This window comes from Zophobas morio, unplaced genomic scaffold, assembly GCF_036711695.1.
Source record: "Zophobas morio isolate AGI-343-1 ecotype UQ-CSIRO unplaced genomic scaffold, CSIRO_AGI_Zmor_V1 ptg000009l, whole genome shotgun sequence".
Lineage (NCBI taxonomy): Eukaryota > Metazoa > Arthropoda > Insecta > Coleoptera > Tenebrionidae > Zophobas > Zophobas morio.
This window is the reverse complement of record NW_026972114.1, coordinates 8,167,712-8,188,609: the sequence shown is the minus strand read 5'-3', so window position 1 is coordinate 8,188,609 and position 20,898 is coordinate 8,167,712. Positions and strand designations below refer to the sequence as shown.

Below are 20,898 nucleotides of genomic sequence, written 5' to 3'. Positions count from 1 at the left end.
GGTCAATCTCGCTTAGTCCATTTTTCCATTCTGTTCCCTAAGGTTTTATCGGTATAGTGAGATAGAATAAGATTACATTCAAGGTTTACATGAGAAAACTTAAAAAATTGGCGAATTAGATGTAGCAGAAAGAGAAGAATCTAACCGGTAGACTGGACAAAGAGCTACCTTAATTTGAAAGCAGTAATTTGTGTAATCATTGATCACTTACAAGTCGTGTGCCCTAGATTCTGTTAGATTGCCCCAGTTTAGTTAACTAGAGTAGGTACGTATAGTAGAAGATACAAGGAGTTAAGTAAGTTCAAATTAGGTTTCTTATCAGTCTGAGTGCACAATTCGCTATGAATTATGATTATGAATGTTTATGTTTTTTATTAGTAACGTAGTAAGTGTAGCTCACTTGCCATAGCAAGTTTGCCAAGTTCTGAAATATCCTCCCACGCACCCCTAGAGCAGTTCTAATTTCAGAGAGTTCTTGATTAAGGTAATTACATTAACTTTTTTCCCAATCAGCGAGACCGTAACTTAAACAAAGCCAATACTGTTTTAATTAGGTGCGTTACAGGATCCCGGCATTTGGTGCGCATTGTTCGGGCCTATAAATTAATTTAAATAATTAGAGGCAGTGTTCTGATAATAGTTGTTGGGAGCAGAATTCCGCCAGCACCGGCTCAGTGCATTGGCGGCGGTGGTGGCGGCGGGTTAATATCACGGCTTGAATGCTAATACCGGCCTGGCTTTACAGATATCGACCCTCGGTAATGAAACACGTAAACAACGCTAGACTACTCCTTTAGTTAACGGAGAGAATAACGAAGATTACGGCTACGTGTGGCAGACACACCGCCGCCAACGACTTAGCACTGGAAATAGGACGATGATTGGAAACGGCGGCGGAGGCGGCACGATCGCTGTTTTTAAGATAAGGGAAATTGAGAACTGGCGAGGGTGTTAATTCGAAATTAGAAAATAACAAACGGTGATTAAGTTTAGCGGTGGCAAAAAATTACCAGGGATTCTTGTTGCTGATTGAACGGAAAACGGAAATGGACGATACGAACGAACAGTCAAATTACTTATTTCAATCAGCTAGGTTAAATTGTCTACTCGATAAGTACATCTGGTTGGTGGGGAGGTTTTTGTCCTGTTTTTTGTTAAACGGGACGGAACTGTATGGCGTTTCAAAAATTACAAGCTCATACAAAAAGCAGTAGGTACATTTACCTACTGCTTTTTGTCATTAGGTACGTCATTAGGTCATTACGCGACCGTGACTGTACTTTGTTTACTGTAATTAGTAATTACACATTTTTTTTAAATTAACATTTTTGGGTCACACTGCAAAGTTTATTTGGTTTTATTAAATAAACAGTACATGACACGATATTAGTTTGTACAAATAAAGGTAAACACGTGTGTTGAGAGTTATATTAAATGAAAAAATATCCAAATAACAGTCCGCTGTGTTTGTTCTTCCAGTTCCCGTTTTTCATGAAACTTTTTTCATATTAATATATTCGTGTTAAATTCATTTATTACAGGTGCCAAATAGCTTCATTATACCTATATTACTTTTCTGGTAATTTCAGACCACCTTACTGTTTATTTATTGTTACATATAAATTACACTAACCACTAGAAGACAAAGAAGGGATTCATTATCGGTGCCACTTGAACATGTATCAAAGGCGATTAGTTGATTACTTATTTCTGTCAGTCGATAAACTATCCATTTGATACTTTCTCGTATAGGTTTTACATTTTGTGGGACGAACTGTACAGGTGTTAAAAAAATACATACGTGTAAAAAATTGGACCACATGGGAACTACGTTGAGCTTGGTTTCATAATTCTTTATTTTTGATGTTAATATTGTTGTTTATTAAATGTAACATCCATTTAGTTTTATTACATAAACATGACGTGTCGCGACACAGTATCATTTTTTGTAATTAATACTCAACATGTGTGGTGCAAATTATACTACTTACAAATACAGCCGTGTTTGTGTTTTTTGTAAAAAGAGCTTGGATTATGAATTATACAAGGTGATTTCGAAATGTGCGCAATAAAAAAAATGGGGAGTAGCTCACAATAAGATTTATTGCACTGTGTAAAGTTCACGTTCCTAAGTGGCAGTAATCTCTAAAAAAATCATTTCAAAAAATATAAATTGTTATGCACGCCACTGGTACTGTTTCTGGAGCTACCATAACTACTATTCAATGAATGGTACAGAATGACTAGGATTAAGAACCTAAGAAACGGCGCATTGATAAGCAACGTGTAGAAAATACTAGTTGTTTGGCGTCGTGTTTTCGGTTAACATCTTTGACAACAGCGAATTTTTCCAATTCACACTGTGTCGACATGGTAATGCTTTATGGTGTGGCTGATGGAAACGCCAGGTTGGTCCGCGAATCGAGGCCATGATAGGACCGAAAGAATACTGCAAGTTGAAGAACAAATTTTCAAAAGCGTCGAAGAAGAGCCCGACATCAGCACTCGCCGACTTGCAACTAAAGTTGGAGTTTCACAATTTGTAGTGCATCCTACATTAAAAGAATAAGGCCTACATCCATTCCAAGTCGTGTAATTTACTGCGAATGGTTGTTAGAGCAATATCGTGAAAGCCCTAACTTTGTAAATTTCATTTTGTTTACGGATGAAGCAGAATTCACTAGTAATGTTGTTTTCAACAGCCACAACATTCATCTTTGGTCCGATGAAAATGTACACGCTCTCCAAAAGTACGAATTCAACGACGGTTTTCCATAAATGTGTGGGCCGATATCGTAAATGACCGCTTATGTTTTACCAAACAACCTAAACGCGGCATAGTACCTCGAGTTTTTAAACAATGTGTTGAAAGAGCAGATAGATGTGGAAGTGCCTCTAGGTGGACGAGTTCGTATGATGGAGCATCACTATATTTTGCTAGCCTAGTAATTGAATGGTTAAATAACCATTTTCCTCACCAGTGGATCGGTAGAAACAACCCAGTAGTTTAGCCTCCGCGTTCACCCGATCTCAGTTCCTGCGATTTTTGTCTGTAGGGTTGGATGAAACGGCTAGTTTATAGAAATCAACAGTGTCTAGAAACTATCGAAGAGCTTCAACAACGAATGGAAAGGTGTCAGTTGGTCTTCCCTACAAATTGTTGCAAAAAATAGATGCGTTAACAAAAACACATCCGACATTATATGGTATGCAAAATAAATCACAGGCAAGTAAGTTATTAACTAAGTTGTGCAATAGGTGGACATGGAACAGCTATAGATGTTGTCTTCATAAGAGACTAAAATGTCAAATAGCTACCTGTATGTAGTACCACACACATTGCTTTTCTGAAAAAGAAAATACGTCAGAATGGAACTGGGGACAAAAACTCGAGAAAGTAAGTTTGCCGCCCAAAAATATGATGCAGGACAAAATGAGTGGAGCCAACCTGAAAAAGTCATAACAAAAATTTTCCGAACCAAAGGGACAGAAGAACGTCAGCGACGAAACCAAAGACCAATAGAAGGTAGAGATTCAGGAAATTAGTGAGTATTGGTCAGTCAAGCTTACCAGGACGCAGGGAATTCATGGTACAATATCACAGAATTGTAGACACTTATAACTGTCAGTTCTCGATTTCCAAGTATCAAAACACTGTAAACTTTAATGAATTTAGAAGAATTACTGATCCAAAACAGCTTGGAACAACAAATCACTACAGTGTATATTCACTTAAATACAATCTATATGAAACAGAACATTTTTCAATTTAATCGACAATTTTTCCAACACCAATGGGCATTTTTTGATGAATAAATTTTGAAGAATCAGTTTTATAAGTGTGCACGATGAGCTTGAATATTTTCCAGGGATATGTGTAAGGTACGAGATGTGGATGACATTCAAAATTTTGTAATCAAATTAAACACCATTTCAACAGCACTGAGTTCCTCATAAAGAAGAGAACATAGGAAATGACCTTTTCTTGTTACCCTAGTAATCAAAAATAGTGATAATTTAGAATTTTACGTTTATAGGAAACATACCAGTTTCGTTACATCACTGCTGACTGCAATCACTGACCTCAACAGATGATAACAAACGTCAATTTTTTTATTTACCAAGTCGTTATTTTTCCTTTGAAAAATAAAGGTCCAAGAAAGAGTTATTCAATTACGTCCCCCAACAGGCACGGAGGCCCAATTACAGGGGAACGGGACATACACGACACCCAGAGCCAGGGCGGGAATCGAACCCACGACCCAAGGTGCAGCGGGCAAGTATGATGCTAACTAACCCACCCGGGTCCTCTTTTGGGCCTTTAGTAACAAAACAGATAAAATAACTTCTCAGAGGACTCATTATTAAGGATGTATAGACATTCGAACAGGCTTCAGTCTTCTCGGAAACCCTAAGGATAAAAAATTAGGTCCTGGTGAAAATTATGCGATTTATGAAATAAGCTGAATTGATTGAAATCAAAAATATAAAGGGTAATCAAAAATGTGGCTTACTTCAAATTTATAAGTTTTGAGATAATAGTATTACTCAGCATATTTTTGAAAGTTACCATACTTCCAATCTTCCAATCATTGTAAATTTCTAGACATTCACGAAAGTATAGGAATATTCTAAAAATTACAAATTAGACACCTGTCTAGAATATATGAGCCACCAGAAACATTTATTTATATCAAACACATGGCATTAATAAAATAAATACAATTACTATATCTACAAGGTTTCTATAAATGATTAGTAGGTCATGGGTGTGTGCCGCCTATCAATTTATGCGAATTTTACTAAATGGCCAAGAATTCACGACGGATAATTTCTTCCCTTAGAATATAATATATGTATATATAAAACAAAGAATATAATATATGTATATGGGCAATTCCACGAAAATGTCAACCTCAGCACATTTTTTTGAAAATTGTTAAATTAATCTAAATTTTACAATTAGTACTTCTAAAAACTTTAAATTTTACTGGCATATATTTGCTTTTACAATACCATAACACCCGCAGTAAAAATTTCTTCTTATTGAGGAATAATAAAATTGTTCAGAGAAATGATAGATATTATATCTTCTTTAACATTGCTAGAAACAAAGTAAATATCTTGATTTACTTACAATATAAAGCACGGTCGTAAAGAGTGCACCTTTATTGACAATAATGCACAATCAATACTTATCCCAACATCATCTTTAAAAAAATATTACACTTCTTTCTTCTGATATATGTGATAATTGGTGTAAGTAACGATAAGGGACTAATTTTCATGTTATTCGGAAATATTAAAAATACTCATTGCAAATCAGGTTACATTATCTCTTTTTCTCGTTCTCGCTCTCTATGTTTATTGTACTTTTATTGAAATTGCTTTGTGATTATTATTAAAAATCGCATCGTTACTTACGCGAAACGGGATAATTTTCTTTCGGTGGCTTAGCTTTGAAACTAAATAATTAGTCTTAACAGCCGTCAATCTACCAATAATTTGATTTTGCTGTGTTAATCAAAATGTCTTTAATATCCACTGAAAGAGCAAGAAAACACCGACAAAAAGTAAAGAGACTCAGAATACCTAAAATCAACCAACCGAAAATATCAGCAGGAATATAGGGCAAACATAAGCTGCACATAGAAAAAAGCCATTGCGCTATAAAAAAGTTAAAATACCATGAAAATAAAAAGGAGAAAAGCGAGAAAAGCCAAAATGGAAACAAACAAATGGAAATTTCAAATGATGGTAATGTCAACAAGTAAATAAATTGTAAATTCGGTAAGTTTGAATATTTTTTCTTTTAGCATTTAATCTTTTTCGTTGACATTACATACATTTGTTTATTTCAACTTATAGAGGCTCTCATAAAAAAAATAAAATTTGCAAATTATAGTATTGTCCGTTGCGACAGAAAATTTTCCCTAGTTGATAAAAGCACAGGAGGTAGAGTTTTAATTGCTTTTTCTGATTCTTGCCAATTCAAAGTAGTTGACACTAAGGGTGTTACAGATTGATTACCTCTAATTGATATAGCCATGTGTGATGTTAATATAAATACAGTTGATTTTCGTCTTCCGGTAGTATACATTCCTCCAAATATTAACTCTACCGACCTTGAATTATTCCTCAATGCTCTAGAGATTCTAACACTGAATAAAAAGATCATGTTGCTCGGTGATTTTAATGTACCAGGATTTAATCATTCATTTTCTACTACAACTATCAGTTGCTCTAAGTCTTCATGTCTCTAACAATTCTGCCTTTCTACTGAACTTAACCAAATGAATAATGTATTTAACAGTAGTGGAAACCTTTTAGATCTTGTTTTTGTCAATTTTGACATTAACGTTTTAATTGAATGTGTTACCCCTGGACTGGTCTGTGAAGATAAACATCATCCTCCGCTTCTCTTAAACTTAGAATTCATCTCAGTTCCCAATTTAGCTTCCCGTTCTCCAATATCAAAAAAGCGAAGATATGATTTTCGACGTGCTAATTTTCCAAGTCTATATAATACACTATTTAGTCTTGACTGGACGTTCTTGAAACATTTTAACGATATCAATCTGGCTCTCGATTGCTTTTACAAATGTTTATACGAAGTACTTGATTCAAATGTTCCAAAAATAACACCTCGTTCTTCTAAATTTCCACCGTGGTTTTCGTCTGATAATAAGCGTAATATTGGATTAAAAAATTATTATAGGCAAAAATGGGTGAAATCAAGAAATATTGTTTATCTCATTGAATTTAAAAGGTTAAGACCCCTAACCAAATTGCAAATATCCAGTGCATATAAAAATTATATTGTGATATTGAAGAAAATCTTAAGTCCAGTCCTTCCGAATTATGGAGTTTTTTACGCCACAAGAAAAATACATCTAGAATCCCTACTCGTTTAACAGATAACGATAATAATGAATATTCCGATCCGCAAAAAATTTTGAAAACATGCTTTTGCCTAGTGTGTCTACATTTGCGGGCTAGTTTACTATGCTGTACTAATTCCTTTACTGTAAAGCCTGTAACTCAGGAAGAACTCATTGTGATCATGTCTAAGTTTCCACCCAGGTTAACAGCCGGTAATGACCTAATACCAAATCTTCTAGTGCATGACTGCAAATCTGTATTTGCTGAACCCCTAACTGTAATAATCAATTTATCCTTAAAATTATGAATGTTTCCTGACCAATGGAAGAGAGCTCGAGTAACACCAATCTTTAAAAAAGGAGATCCCAATAACCTGCAGAACTATCGACCGATCTCCATTCTATCAAACTTTTCTAAGGTCATGGAACAAGTATTATATAAATCTATTTATGGTAATGTGAAATCTTATTTTTCTCCTAAGCAACATGGGTTTATAAATGGCAGATCTACTATCACGAATCTATCAGTCATTACTCACGACTTATCGGTAGCCCTAGATAACAAAACACAGGTAGACGTAATATGCGATGCCTTTTCTAAAGCGTCTGATTCGATCTCACATGACCTTCTGCTTCATAAACTTAGCCAATTTGGATTCTTAGACCCTCTCCTGCAACTGTTTACATCATATTTGTCGAATAGAATCAACTATGTATTCTACAATGGTTATTGTTCTTACGAATTTGTCTCAAGATCTGGAGTTCCGCAGGGGTCAAACTTAGGACCGCTACTATTCAATATTTATATAAATGACTTGCTAGAATCCATCACATGCTCCTGTCTTGGTTTTGCGGATGATATTAAGTTATATTCAACCATAACATCTGCTGGAGATATTCATAGTTTACAAACCAATTTAGATACTTTAATGAATTGGAGCTATTCTAACAATCTCATCTTAAACATACCTAAATGTTATCTTATCTCCTTTTCACGTAATAATAATCAGATTGATTCGTCCTATTCCATTGGTTCAACACCGCTAATGAGGAAAAACAGCATTAAAGACTTAGGAGTTGTTTTTGATTCTAAGCTGACGTTTAATCTCCACTTCCAAGAAATACTGGGATTTATTATGAGGATCTCCAAATATTTTAACAGTATTGATGCCATTAAATCTCTTTTTTTCTCATATGTGCTCAGTAAAATGGAATACGCTTCCTTAATATGGTACCCACTTTACACGATGAAATATATGGTCCTAGACAAGATTCACCGAAAATTTTTAAAATATCTGTCTTATAAACTCGACGGAATTTACCCTATGGACAGTCTGCTAGTCCGACACAACATGACGTCTCTTTCTGCAAGGAGGGACGTTAACTGTGCCAATTTCTTGGTGAAATTAATTTCCAAAAAAGTTGATTGTTCCTACATTTTATCAACCATCGGGTTTAATGTGCCAAGATTGTCGTCAAGACATGTCAACGTTTTCCACCACTCTCCATCAAGAACTATGTGTAATTGTTTTAATAAACTTATAGTGGAAGACATCTTTATGAGCCATCGTTAACTGTATTTTTCTTCTGCCTTGCTATGGTTATATATATATATATATATATATTTTTTTTTTTTTCTATTTATGTAGTTATTGTAGTTTTTCTTATTGAAATTAAGCTTTCTGTTTTTAATATTCTTAATTATTATTGTTGTCCTGTTATTAGGTTATCCTGTTGGACAATAAAGGATTTATTTATTTATTTATTTATATGTTTCCTGATGACTTCATTTGGAGCAAATATTATCGAAGAACGCGGATTTGATTCGACATTTAAGATAATTTTTGTTAATAAGAGAATAATCTCCATTTTTTGTGATCATAGATCACATCATTAGTGACCACTTCGGTTTCGACTTTACAAATCCAAGGACAAATTCACCATAGAATTGGATCATTCTAACCGGTTGAAGACTCACAGCATAAATTCTTACAAATTTACTTCATGGGCAATATGTAGGACCAACTTGATCGGCGTCAAACGATCAATAACGCAATAAAAAAAGAAATTATTCTAGATTTGCAGCAAATACTTCAAAAACATCATGCATTGATTCGGTTGTTCAAAACTGCGTTGGATCGTATGCCAAGTTATGACTATAAAGTCGTGATAAGAGCAGATAAACGACCCGGTGGAACACACGAACGACAATTCAACGCTCATACCATAGATGAAGTCGCAATTATTGTTTTAAGGTGGTACGAAGTTCGCCGGGTCAGCTAGTCATTTATAAAAGCCTTGCATAAACAAATTTTACGTTAGTAGAAAGACACTTTTTCATTGTGTTTATTTCTTTTAGTTGAAAATGGCCCAAGAAGAGAAGAGAATTACAGCTAACATTGATAACATATTGTCTTCGTTAAAGATTTCTCTTAACAATGATATTTATTAAATTATCACTTCTATTCGTTATTTTTTATGTACCTATATAAATATAAGAATTTTAGACATTTTATTATTGTAGTAAATTTGTTAAAAAAACAACGTTAGGCTTCTGACTCATAGTTAAGATACTCGTAGATTTTCGAAAGACTTGTTGCTCTGTCCCAGAAGCTTCCAAGTTTCGGTTATGCCACATAAACTAGCGAGTGGTTTAATTTATCGAGACCAAATTAATACCATATTTGATCATGCATTAAAAACATCCGCGCTTACTCTGTTAAACTTCGTTCTTCGTGAACTCATTCGCGTAGTAAAACAAATAAAAACCTCAAAACGAGTACAAATCAGAACTAATGCGCCACGCTCCTTTAAAAAGAAAGTGAATCTCGTTAAGCAGCTGGTTACACTTTTTATTATTTTTTTATGACGTCATTATTTTACTACGCCGTAAAATTTTTATTGAATCTACTTGAATACATGTTCTGACTAACAAGCAGGAACTATTTTCAAATTAAAGTTCACCAGATTTACATGAAACCTCTGGCAATAAATTAGCATACTTACCAAAACTTTACGGTCTTCCCCCTTCGACAATAACTGAAAGCACGAAAACACAAAAAGTTGATTATTTGTGTTCGGGAGACCAATCACTGATTGCAGCAATAAGGACACTGTTTAGTTTGCGACGAATTCTATTCTAAATTAGAGAATGAGATAATTGTTGTTTATTGTACAAATTGTGGCGAACGCAAAAACAGTGCTGTGGAATTGTGGTCGGTTGCATCGTTAACGTACGTCAGAAAAACAGATGCTTCGGTAAACACTGCCAGGATATTGGTCTCTATTTGATTTATTTCGAATTTGTGTCGTAGGTACTTATAAAAATCTTCGGCACGAATTTTGAACGAGGGATTTTATTGTAGTTGGAAATTAAATTATCCCCATATTTTGTAGTCTTTTTACGTTGTTAAGCTGTTAATTAAGAAAAACCTTACTAGAATAATATTCAAGATTATGATCTTGAAAATTAGGTAAGCAATTTTTGAATTGGGATGGTGACCAAAAGTAGTAAACTACAATTAAAATTTCTACTTTTTTTCGACGCTCTTGGAAACTGGAATACAATCTTAATATCAATATCATAATTTTTGAGGGAGAATTCTTTCTTCAACAGTTTATTATATACTGTTTCATTCTGAGTTGTCATCGACATAAATAAAACAAAATCCAAACTTTATTGAAGCTGTTAAAGAATTTAATATACGATTAAATTTTAAAAATGATCAAGAGGAAAGAAATCTCTGCCAGAAGACAAGAGCAGATTTCTTGGCTCCAGAAGGAAGAATACTACGGAATTCGCGTGGTACTACCGAAAGAATGAAAACTATCGTGAATCTACAGAAAATGGAATGTGGTACGAACCTAAATAAAATGATATAATGGTACTTGTTGTAGCTCTAGTCAACTTTATTTTCTTCTGTCCAGGTACCTGTATTTTGAACCATCCGCCACACTGGAGATGACCAGTCAGATGTCAGACTCTACACGTTCCGTCTTGTCGAGTCCTGGTGTAGGTTCAGCTGCTCGGAAGGGTCGAAGAGATAGATTAAGTCATCAGTCTGTTTAGTGGGATACCCGGTTTGGTTTTCCGTCTGTTCAGACGTCTCATGAGATTGACGGTTCCCTCCCTTTTCCTATAATCCCTGGCTCTTGTGGCTGGGTTACATAAAAAGGGTAAGGATCTCGATCACTGTGGTTGCGCTGCAATCCGCTCCCTCGTTACATCCTTGGCGAGTGTCATGATGCCAAGGACGTTTGGAGTCGCTCCCTTGAGCGATGCTATAATTCAATATAAGTTAGTTGGAGTGGGAAGATGGGAAGATGATGAAACTGCATTAAGTGTTAATTATTTTTATTTATAAGTTCCAGTACAAGATAAGTTGAAGTAAATATAAACATAATTCACGCATGCGCTTTAGCTCACATTTTTCGTAGTGTGGATAAAATCCAATTTATAATTCTCAAACTGGAGGAATTTAAAAATGGCATAAATATTTGTCTTTCGAACAACAATATTTTAGCTCATTTATTAAATATTTTCTGTCAAAACAACGTCCCAGCTATGCATATTTTAGAACGAAATAGAAGACAAATTCAAAAATATTTCCCATATCTCTCTGGAAAACCTTCACACAGTTATTTACTGTGCAGATCAAATAGTTTTATCATGTTGATTATGATAGGTTAACACAATACAGGCTCAATCAGAGTAAAGTAGGTTACTTGTTAGGCTATGCAGGGATAAATGATCAGCAGTAACGCAAGACTCATGGGGGTGGAGTGAGATTAGAGGATAATAGCAGATGAATCTGTATGCTGTTATTTCACAATCTCGGGCGTCGTTTCCTTCTGTCAACAACCCTATCAATACATGTCACTACTTGGTCTCAGTACGCTAAGCATACAGGTTTTGCCTGAATGTCGGTCATTTCCGCATAGGTGGTGAGTTAATATTAATATACATTTGTCATGTGAGCACGTTCATTTAGGACCGCTAGGACTGGGAAACTTTAGAATATATTTTAACATAAATTAATAAATTATTGTTAACAATAAAACTACTTATTTCATTTCAAAATTGATGTTCATTATTAATTTATTTTTAGTTTCTTTGGATCATCGTTTGAAAGACAAAAATCTACCATATATTTATTTTCAATATTTAAATACAGAGCTTTTATAAATGATTCTAAGGGCGTAGTTGGCCATGGATTTCAAAAATCCCGCCTCGCTGAAATAATGCCCGTGATTATGCATCATTATGACAGTTCTCACTTGTCACAGTAATGTCATTTGTAACCTGTCATTAAAATCGTTGTTTTTATTATTTTAATATTTTTCAAGTGCGATTTACAGTAATTCTCGTTGATCGAAGCTCAAAACAACAAAACAATCATTTTCAGAACTCTTGGTGGTTGCGTACGAAAATTTTGTGTTTGTGCTATGAAGCGAAGACTATGAAAATGGTTTATCCCGTTGAACAAGACACTTTCATCGTTATGTTTTGTTATCGCAATAGGATTTCGTAAACGAAGAGTGGGTGTATCTGTAACAGCTTGTAAGCAAGAAGATCTGGCCAAATAGGGTGATTTAATAATTCAAGAAATATCGTTAGAGGCTCACATTAGAGATGTAATCAACAGATTTGTTCGAACTGGCAGTGTCAACAAAAATAAATCTCGTGGAAGACGTCATCTGAGGAAATTGTTGATGATTTGAGACGACTTGAGCAGAATTGAACAATTGAACAACGGGTCCAAAGTATTGACGAAAGGATGCTCCAGAACATTTTTGAAATTAAAAAGAGAGTGAACATATGCCTTGAACAGAATTCTGAACAATTTCAACATTTACTGTGATGTTTAACTGCAATAAATTTGTTTCTTTTTATCGTAATGACTTAGTTTTATTTTTTAAAAACGTGAACCGTTTAGGCAACCAGTTATACACATGTGTGTGGTCCATGTGTGTTTTTTGTCATGCGTCCTTCGGCATTTAGTACGGATCTCCGTAAAATTAAATTGGAGAGGCGGTACGTTTACATGACCTACTGCGACCCTATAATCATTTATAGAAACCCTGTATAAACATGGCAGTATCTAATTAATTTGCGTAAGTGAGTAGTACAAAATATGTTTATGACTAAGTGTAATTAAGTATTATTTTATCACTACTTAATAATAATACGTTGGCCGTGAAAAGTAATAAAACCTTCCACCCATTATTAAGCAAACCAAACGGAAAAACTAAAAATATGGAAACAAAAAGTTTAAAAACCCCTTTCCGGGAAGAAATAATTCCTCTGCTTTTAAAATCCGGTAAGAGCCGAAACGTTGTAAATTATGACAAACTTTGATATCGAGCTCGCACTCAGCACAAAAGCAAACTTAAAATCCCTTTTTAACTGTTTCTCGTTACATGAAACAAAATCCTCAGAGACCGGCTCACGTTCAGGTGAAACTTGGAGATTTCACTCATTTACTTTGTATTTCACGAAAACTACATCCAATTATTCCCAGCGTTTGAAGTCGAGATTCGTCCACCTATTTACACTCTTTTGTGTCGCATTGTGGTCAAACAGAGGTGTATCCTCAAAGCGCCTGTATTGTCGTCAGCAATGAGCAAAACGGCGAAGAAGGCATGAATACAGATGGGCTAATCGCGCTAATAAAGCAGCACGATATCGGGATGATGACCCCGTGTTGGGCTCGTTTATGAATATTGTGTCCAGTCTGCATATCCGACCTTAATCCTTCCAAACAAACGATCTTCCTGCTCTACTTCCATTCCGGCCGAGCTACCTCCGGTCACCGGATTACCCTTCATAATGCATACGAGTCTTAGGGACCAGGATGTGTGGCTTGTAATTGAGATTACATCTTTAATCCACCGTTATAAAATTCGAGCCGGAGCGAGGAAAGTTGCCACGGGCAAAAACTGAATTCGCTCGGGCGTACCTGATTTAACAAAAGAATATTGGGCAGAGGCCACTCATGAATAGAAATATTTTGGTTGTCGAGATCTAGGAAAAGTGGCAATACGGTTCGCAGCGTAGTGAGGTTTTCAAATACACTGGCTTATTTAAAACTTGAAAGCGGATTTAATGCGAAATGAATATTGCATGTATATTTTGAAAAAAGTGCGTATTCTATGTTTATGTAACATACAACCATCAACTCACCATCTGACAGATTCAGGACATCTTTAAATAACTGCCAATATATCAATTACTGTTTTGAATCCCGGGGTTGGAAAAGTCAAAGTCCTAAAATCACTATTTTCGTTGGTAGACTATACTATTTAGAATTCATTTGTTCATTTTCGAAAGAGTGCCAACTAGGATCAACCTTCTAAGTATTTAAATATAGTGTATTAATTAACAAGGAATTAAAAAGGTTTTTTATTGCTGAGGGGATGTTTAAAGCTGAGGGCTTTAATATCCCTGACAGAAGAAAAAACCATTTAATCCTGATTTGCATAGACTATTTTTTTCCATACCGACACGTTAAAACTAGTCTTAAATTAAGTTCATAATAATTTCAGCTAAAATGTAACGCGTGTTTATAATAAGCAATTGTCAACAGAAAAAATTATCACTTTTCTGTGAAACTTTGATTAATTATATTTGGTGCGAAAATGGCAGAAAGTGATGAAGATGTTTTTATTCTGGATAAAGTATTTCAGGAAGCCTCAAAGAATTTGCTTCCCGAAAAATCACGTTCCGCCTCTGAAAATGAACAATATTATATCCAGCGAGTAACCAGGATGATTTGAATTGTACAGCATCAAACATTGCAACTACACGAAACATTAGAACTTCCGTTATTTTTACGGATATTAATTTTGATTTAGGTTGTTGTTAACACTATGCGTTCGCGCGCTTGAATAAGAGGCAATCATCTGTCATTTGTGTCTGCTTTGAGATCTGTTTACATTGTTCTTTGGCTGCTTTTTGTTCGTAATTATTATTTTCTTTCGTTAGTATACATCTGTCTTTTTCAAGACAATTTATAGCGTTATCGGTTTGGCTTTGATAAGTATTAAGAGACATGCGTAAATCGAAATAAAGAATTGGTCGAAGGCTATTTCAACAGAACTTTTTTCGCCCTTGAAATATGTATATTCCGACAAATCCAGTACAGTCCTTGCGCTGTACGGACAACGTAAAATATATTTAAAGTACATAAGTAAATAACTAACAGAATACGATGTCCTTCAACACTAGGAAATAGCAATCTGAAGCTCAAGTGTTTATTTATGTTTATACATCGAAAGAATATCACGTAGAAATTAGTTTGATTTGAATGAGTTTGTCTTCTCAAAACAGAAACCTGTTGCTAGGTAACGTCCACGTTTTAACCAATCACGGGCTCATATTCCATATTTTAATCCTCTGTTAAATTAATCGAGGATTAAATATTTAATTCGCTGTTGTGTAAACCGGCCCTAAAATTGTTAACTAGACCACAATCAAACAAAATATTCGGAATATTATAATTCTTATTTTATCATTATTATATAGAGACGTGCGTATTTTAACATTTTCGAAAAAAATGGGATGACTCGTTCTTAATTTGACCAGTAAAAAAATTTGTGATGACGTCATCAACATGGATAATACTAGTTATAGCACAAATGGAAACAAGTCACAGCAAATGTGCATTGGTAATGACCAATGCAAGAAAAAAAATTAAAGTGTCAAGTTCGGAATTGAATACACGATCGCAGATCCCCGTTCTCCCTACGCTATAAAACTTAGTATCCCGTGTTGATAATACAACGTTATTATACCTTGCAAATATTTTTGCGAACATTTGAATGTTTAGCGGAAAACTGAAAGCGGATCAAATCATTTTAAAATACAGTTCACCGAGGTGACGTCATCAAATCGTTAGTGGGGATGATTAGTCAAATTGTGGTTAGCGCTTAACCATCTACATGATATTTCTAATAGGACATACAAAATTTGACAACAATCAACAACAAAAATCAATACAGACACTAGACAGGCAGACAGACGGAAACGGAATACTACTTTTTACTTACCGAGCGTAAGCGAAGGAAGTATTGTAATCGAGTACGTCACACGACTTTCTACTTTTATGTTTTCTCGACCTATCATGATCCTTAGAATACGAAGAAATAGGTCTCCCGTTTCCATCTGTCAGTCCATCTGTCTGCTGTCCCGATTTTTATTAGATAGATAATCTCCGAAAATACGGGGCCGATTGTCGTCAAACTTTGTAATAATATTAGGAATATCGTGTAGATGGTAAAACGCTAACCAAAATTTATCCAATCATTCCAACCAATATTGTGATGACGTTATTTCCAAATTGTACTTAGTAAAAGGGTTTTAAATTCTATAAGAGAACATCGTCCTACACATGTAGTTCATGATTCCGTGTTGTAAAAAATCAAAACTATGGAACAACATCTTGGAATTTAATTTTGAATCTGGCAAACCGAATGCTTTGAAATCTTAATAATATTATTAATAATAATAATAATAATAATAATGTATATTCATGCCCAAACTGTACAGTTTTACATTCGTCAGAAAATAACAAACTAACACAACTTATATAGACATAAACACAAAGAAAACATATACTAAAATTATTACAATCAATGTCGATTTAAATACTCGTCATAATCATAGTAAATACCGTTTATCAAGAGTTGTTTAACTACCTTATTAAATTTGACAAAATTGAGATTTTTTATATCAGCCGGCAAACAGTTATAAAATTTTATACCAAAGTACCTGTGAGCTGACTGCGTTCTCGTTAGGCGAATACTCTTCAAACACAGTTTATCCCTAGTCCTAGTATTATATGCATGGAAATCCCCAAATTTGTCAAAGATATGGATATTTTGTTTTATATAGAGTAAACATTCATAAATAAATAGTGCCGGAAATGTCAAAATATTTAATTCCCTAAAAGCAGGGCGGCAATCAGCTCGATATGGTAGACCGGCAACTATCCGAATTGCTCTCCTTTGAATGGAGAATAGATAATGCCTGCAAGATGCGTGACCCCATATTAAGATTCCATATCGCAGGAAGCATTGAATGAAGGAACTAAAAGCGATTTTTAGAACTTCTTGTGACACTTGATTCGCAAGGCTTCTAAGCATAAATCTATTTTTGCTAAGTTGTTTCGCTAATATGACACCATGTTCTTTCCAAAGCAATTTGTCATCAATCGTGATTCCCAAGAATCTCGTATTTGTTTGAATATTTGGTAAGAGTGTTAGATTAGCTAGATTTGGTGACTTTTTTAGGGAAAACAACATGTTGATACTTTTCCCCTCATTCAGTGCAAGCCCGTTACTACAAAGCCAGTCAGAAGCCTTTGATATCGCTCTCTGATTTCTGGTCAGGATTTCATAGCAGTTTTTGTCGGTAGTACTGATCGTTGTATCATCTGCAAATAGAATTACATTATTTTCGTTTAGTTCTATGGGAAAGTCATTAAAGAATATTAGAAATAACAAAGGTCCCAGTACCGACCCCTGGGGAACCCCACGGCTGACAGGAAGATCTGACGATGTTGTTCCTTTAAGGCTAACTCTCTGAAAGCGTTCAGTTAAGAAAGAGCTGATAATTCTGCAACTATCTGGATGGATGTTATATACATATAATTTACGAATAAGAGTCTCATGTGATACAAGATCAAAAGCTTTCGTTAAGTCCAGGTATGTTGCAATGCAGTAATTACCACTTTCAAAAACTTCCGAAATTTGATCTATAAAACTTAGTAATGCGTCAGATGTTGAGCACCCTTTACGGAATCCAAATTGGTTTTTAACTAAGATTTTGTTGTCTTCAAAAAATTTCGTTAATTGTATACATAACACTTTCTCTAAAATTTTCGAAAAGACAGGTAATAGGGATATAGGTCTATAGTTACTCTTGTCATTTATTTCACCTTTTTTGAACACTGGTATGACAATCCCTGTTTTCAAACATTTAGGAAAAGTTTTGTTTTGTATGCATAGATTTATTAATTTGGTGAGTGGCTTAATGATGACATCTTTCACATTTTTTATTAATTCCATGCTGAAGCCATATATGTCTCTAGATTTACTCGACTTTAAATTTGTAATAACATCTCGCACACAGCTCTCAGAAACTTCAGTAAAGCGAAAATACATGGTAACATTATTACAAACATTATTACACATCAATCCTATAGGATCATATTTGGGGTCAGGTACATTTTCTAGTATATCATTGGCGATATTATTAAAATAATTGTTAAAAACATCAGGTGAGATGTCGCTGTCTAAATTTTTATAATTATTTTTATTTCGTTTACTGTTTATTACGTCCCACATAGCCTTAGACTTATTTACTGCAGTACCTATATATTTATTATTTGCCTCACGTTTTGCTTTCTCTATGCTTTTGCGATACATATTTCTATACAATGTTTTATATTCTTTAATTAAATTATTTTTTATACATATGTACAAATCGTCTAGAAATAACAAATTACTTCGCATGATTTGTAACTCATAGTTAAACCACTTAACCTTAGCTCGGTTATCACAATTATTATTACCTTTGAGTATATTTTTTTTTGGAAAACATATTATATATTCAGCATAGATTACATCAATAAATTTTTTAAATTTGCTATTAATATTTATATTATCTAGAGTTATAAAGGTCCAGTCTAACTTCTTTAGGTTATTAAAAAACATAGTTTTACCCAAGCCTGTAAAAGGGCGAAACGATTTAGAAACTTTTTTACTTTTGTTTAATAAGTTTGTCTCAGTTATAATTTGTAGACTAAGAGCGCTATGGTCAGATATACCTGTATTAAAATTAGTTACCCTAACTAGTGACATATCTAGATTTGTGAAAATGTTATCTAAGCCATTTCCTAATCTAGTAGGAAAATTAACATGCGGCCTTAAGCCGTAACTGAGCAGCAAGTTAGTTAAGTTACGAGTATCTTCATTTGGTACTGTAAATGATGAGTTAAAGTCACCACCAATAAGTAAACTTTTCCTATTGTCATATAATAAATCCAACACTTGATTCAAAATTATCAGGAAATCAGAGTGCTTACCAGAGGGACTTCTATATATGGAAAGAACAGTCAAATTTAATGCAGGGATAAACACAGCCGACATTTCACATACTTTTTCCTGCGACAAGTTGGTGACTTCAGGGATGTTATTGCAAATAAGGGAGTTGTGAGTGAGAATCAGCGATCCTCCATATCCATAGGTCCTAGCAAAGTATGAAGACAGATTGTATTGGCTTATAATAAGAGATTCACACTCTTGTTCTAACAGCCAGTGTTCACTAATACACAGCACTGAAAAAAATATTTTATTCTTCATGAGAAGGGATTCAAGCAGATCCATTTTATTCCTAATTGATTGGATATTGAAGAACAAAATTTCAGTCAACTTCAATATGGGTACTTCTCGGCTATCTTGTAATTCTTGGGTTACTTGTTTACTACCAGTTAGGGACGAACATGAAGAGAACGTAAGATCAGGTTTAATGTTAGAATTGGTTGAGCACTTTTTCAACTGATTTGGATCACAGTCCTCCTGATGACGATGAGGTTCTGGTGTCAAATTTTGGTTTACTCTGGTGAAAAAACCTGTAGCGTTGGACTTTGACGTTTGAAGGCCAAAATTCTGGATTGTACAGTTGTTTCACGATAATGTCATCATAGTCCGTGTTGATACGAAAGGATTTATACACACCTTTAGAGTCCAATTTAAAGATCTGAAACTTTTGGTCGGGAAGCTTTTTATTGAGATATGACGCCACTTTCGCCTCGGTGGTGTCCTTATTACACCTGAATAAATGTAACCATAACTGAGGTTTGGGTCCGCCGAAATCTGAGTCCGTAACTTCATTATTTGCACATCCTGTCACTATTTTTCTTGATTTAGCGTAATTTTTCATGCTATTCTTTACACCGTTGTTTTCTAAGGTGTTTTTGTGGGGCAGGGTATCATCATTGTAGATAACTGTCTCGGTGGAACCATTATAATTGTCCAAGGACGAATATTCATCATCACATCGTCTTTTGTTAAATTTAATGTTGATTTCCTTCGTTAGCTGATTATTTGCTGTTCTTAATTCGTTCACCTGTTCTTCTAGGGCAGCGATTTTATCGAGAAGATTTTTCGTAGCATCTTCGACGATTTTTTTGATAAAGTGTTTTAAACTTTCGCAGTTTACGTCACACAAGACATCACTTTTAGCTTTAGCACCACCTCGTGTCATGTTGAAGCTTAAATTTTGGTTAAGATTACTTATTTTCAGAGCGAGGAGTCAGGAGACAGCGGCACACGTTCACACTTGCAGATGTTTTAAAGTTATGATAGGCATAATAAATTTTTAATCAAAATATATTTACTTATCCTCTCCAAAAATTTGACAACGTCAGGTTAAAATTTTGCGGAATAAGTCCTAACTAAAATGTGCAAAATATGATGAGTTTTTTCTTGTGATTTATAATTCCGTTCATATTTTTTGTATTTACAAATCTAGAGTGAGTAAAAAAAATGCATGCGTGAATTTATTTCATTGATTTAATCAGGAACTGCAAAACCAAATATTTTGAAATCTTGTAAAAGTTTTGAGGTTGTTGTAAGCATGGTCGATGTTTTAAAGTTATCATAGACATGGTAAATCTTTGATCAAAATTTATTTTATTAATTTAATTGTGTCAAAATCAAAAAGATTAGCAAGTTTAATTGAAGCAAATGGAAATGGCTGCAACAAAGTATGAATTATTTTAAGTTAAGTAACATGTTTAATATTTTAATCATGGATATTTGTTCAATATATTTTTTCACAATAATCAGTTTATTTATCGATCAGTTAAATACAATTATTAATATTTATTTAAGAATGTTCTTCACTTTTCGGACGCTACGCCACTGCTAATAGCCAGGCTTACAATAACTTAAAAATGCAAAAAATTCCATGACAAGGAAATATCGTGCATTTTAGGGGGGCCGCAAGAGTTGG

General features: G+C 34.3%; 1 protein-coding gene across 1 annotated transcript in view; it reads right to left on the bottom strand.

Annotated features, from left to right (window-relative positions):
• The window catches only part of LOC135125648 (general odorant-binding protein 19d-like), a 116,325-nt gene extending 106,321 nt beyond the window's left edge, over positions 1-10,004 (bottom strand). Inside the window, exon 1 of the mRNA XM_064051301.1 lies at positions 9,888-10,004. The gene's annotated coding sequence lies outside the window, so the exon portion shown is untranslated. The remainder of the gene's footprint in view (positions 1-9,887) is intronic.
• Positions 10,005-20,898: the final 10,894 nt, after the last annotated feature.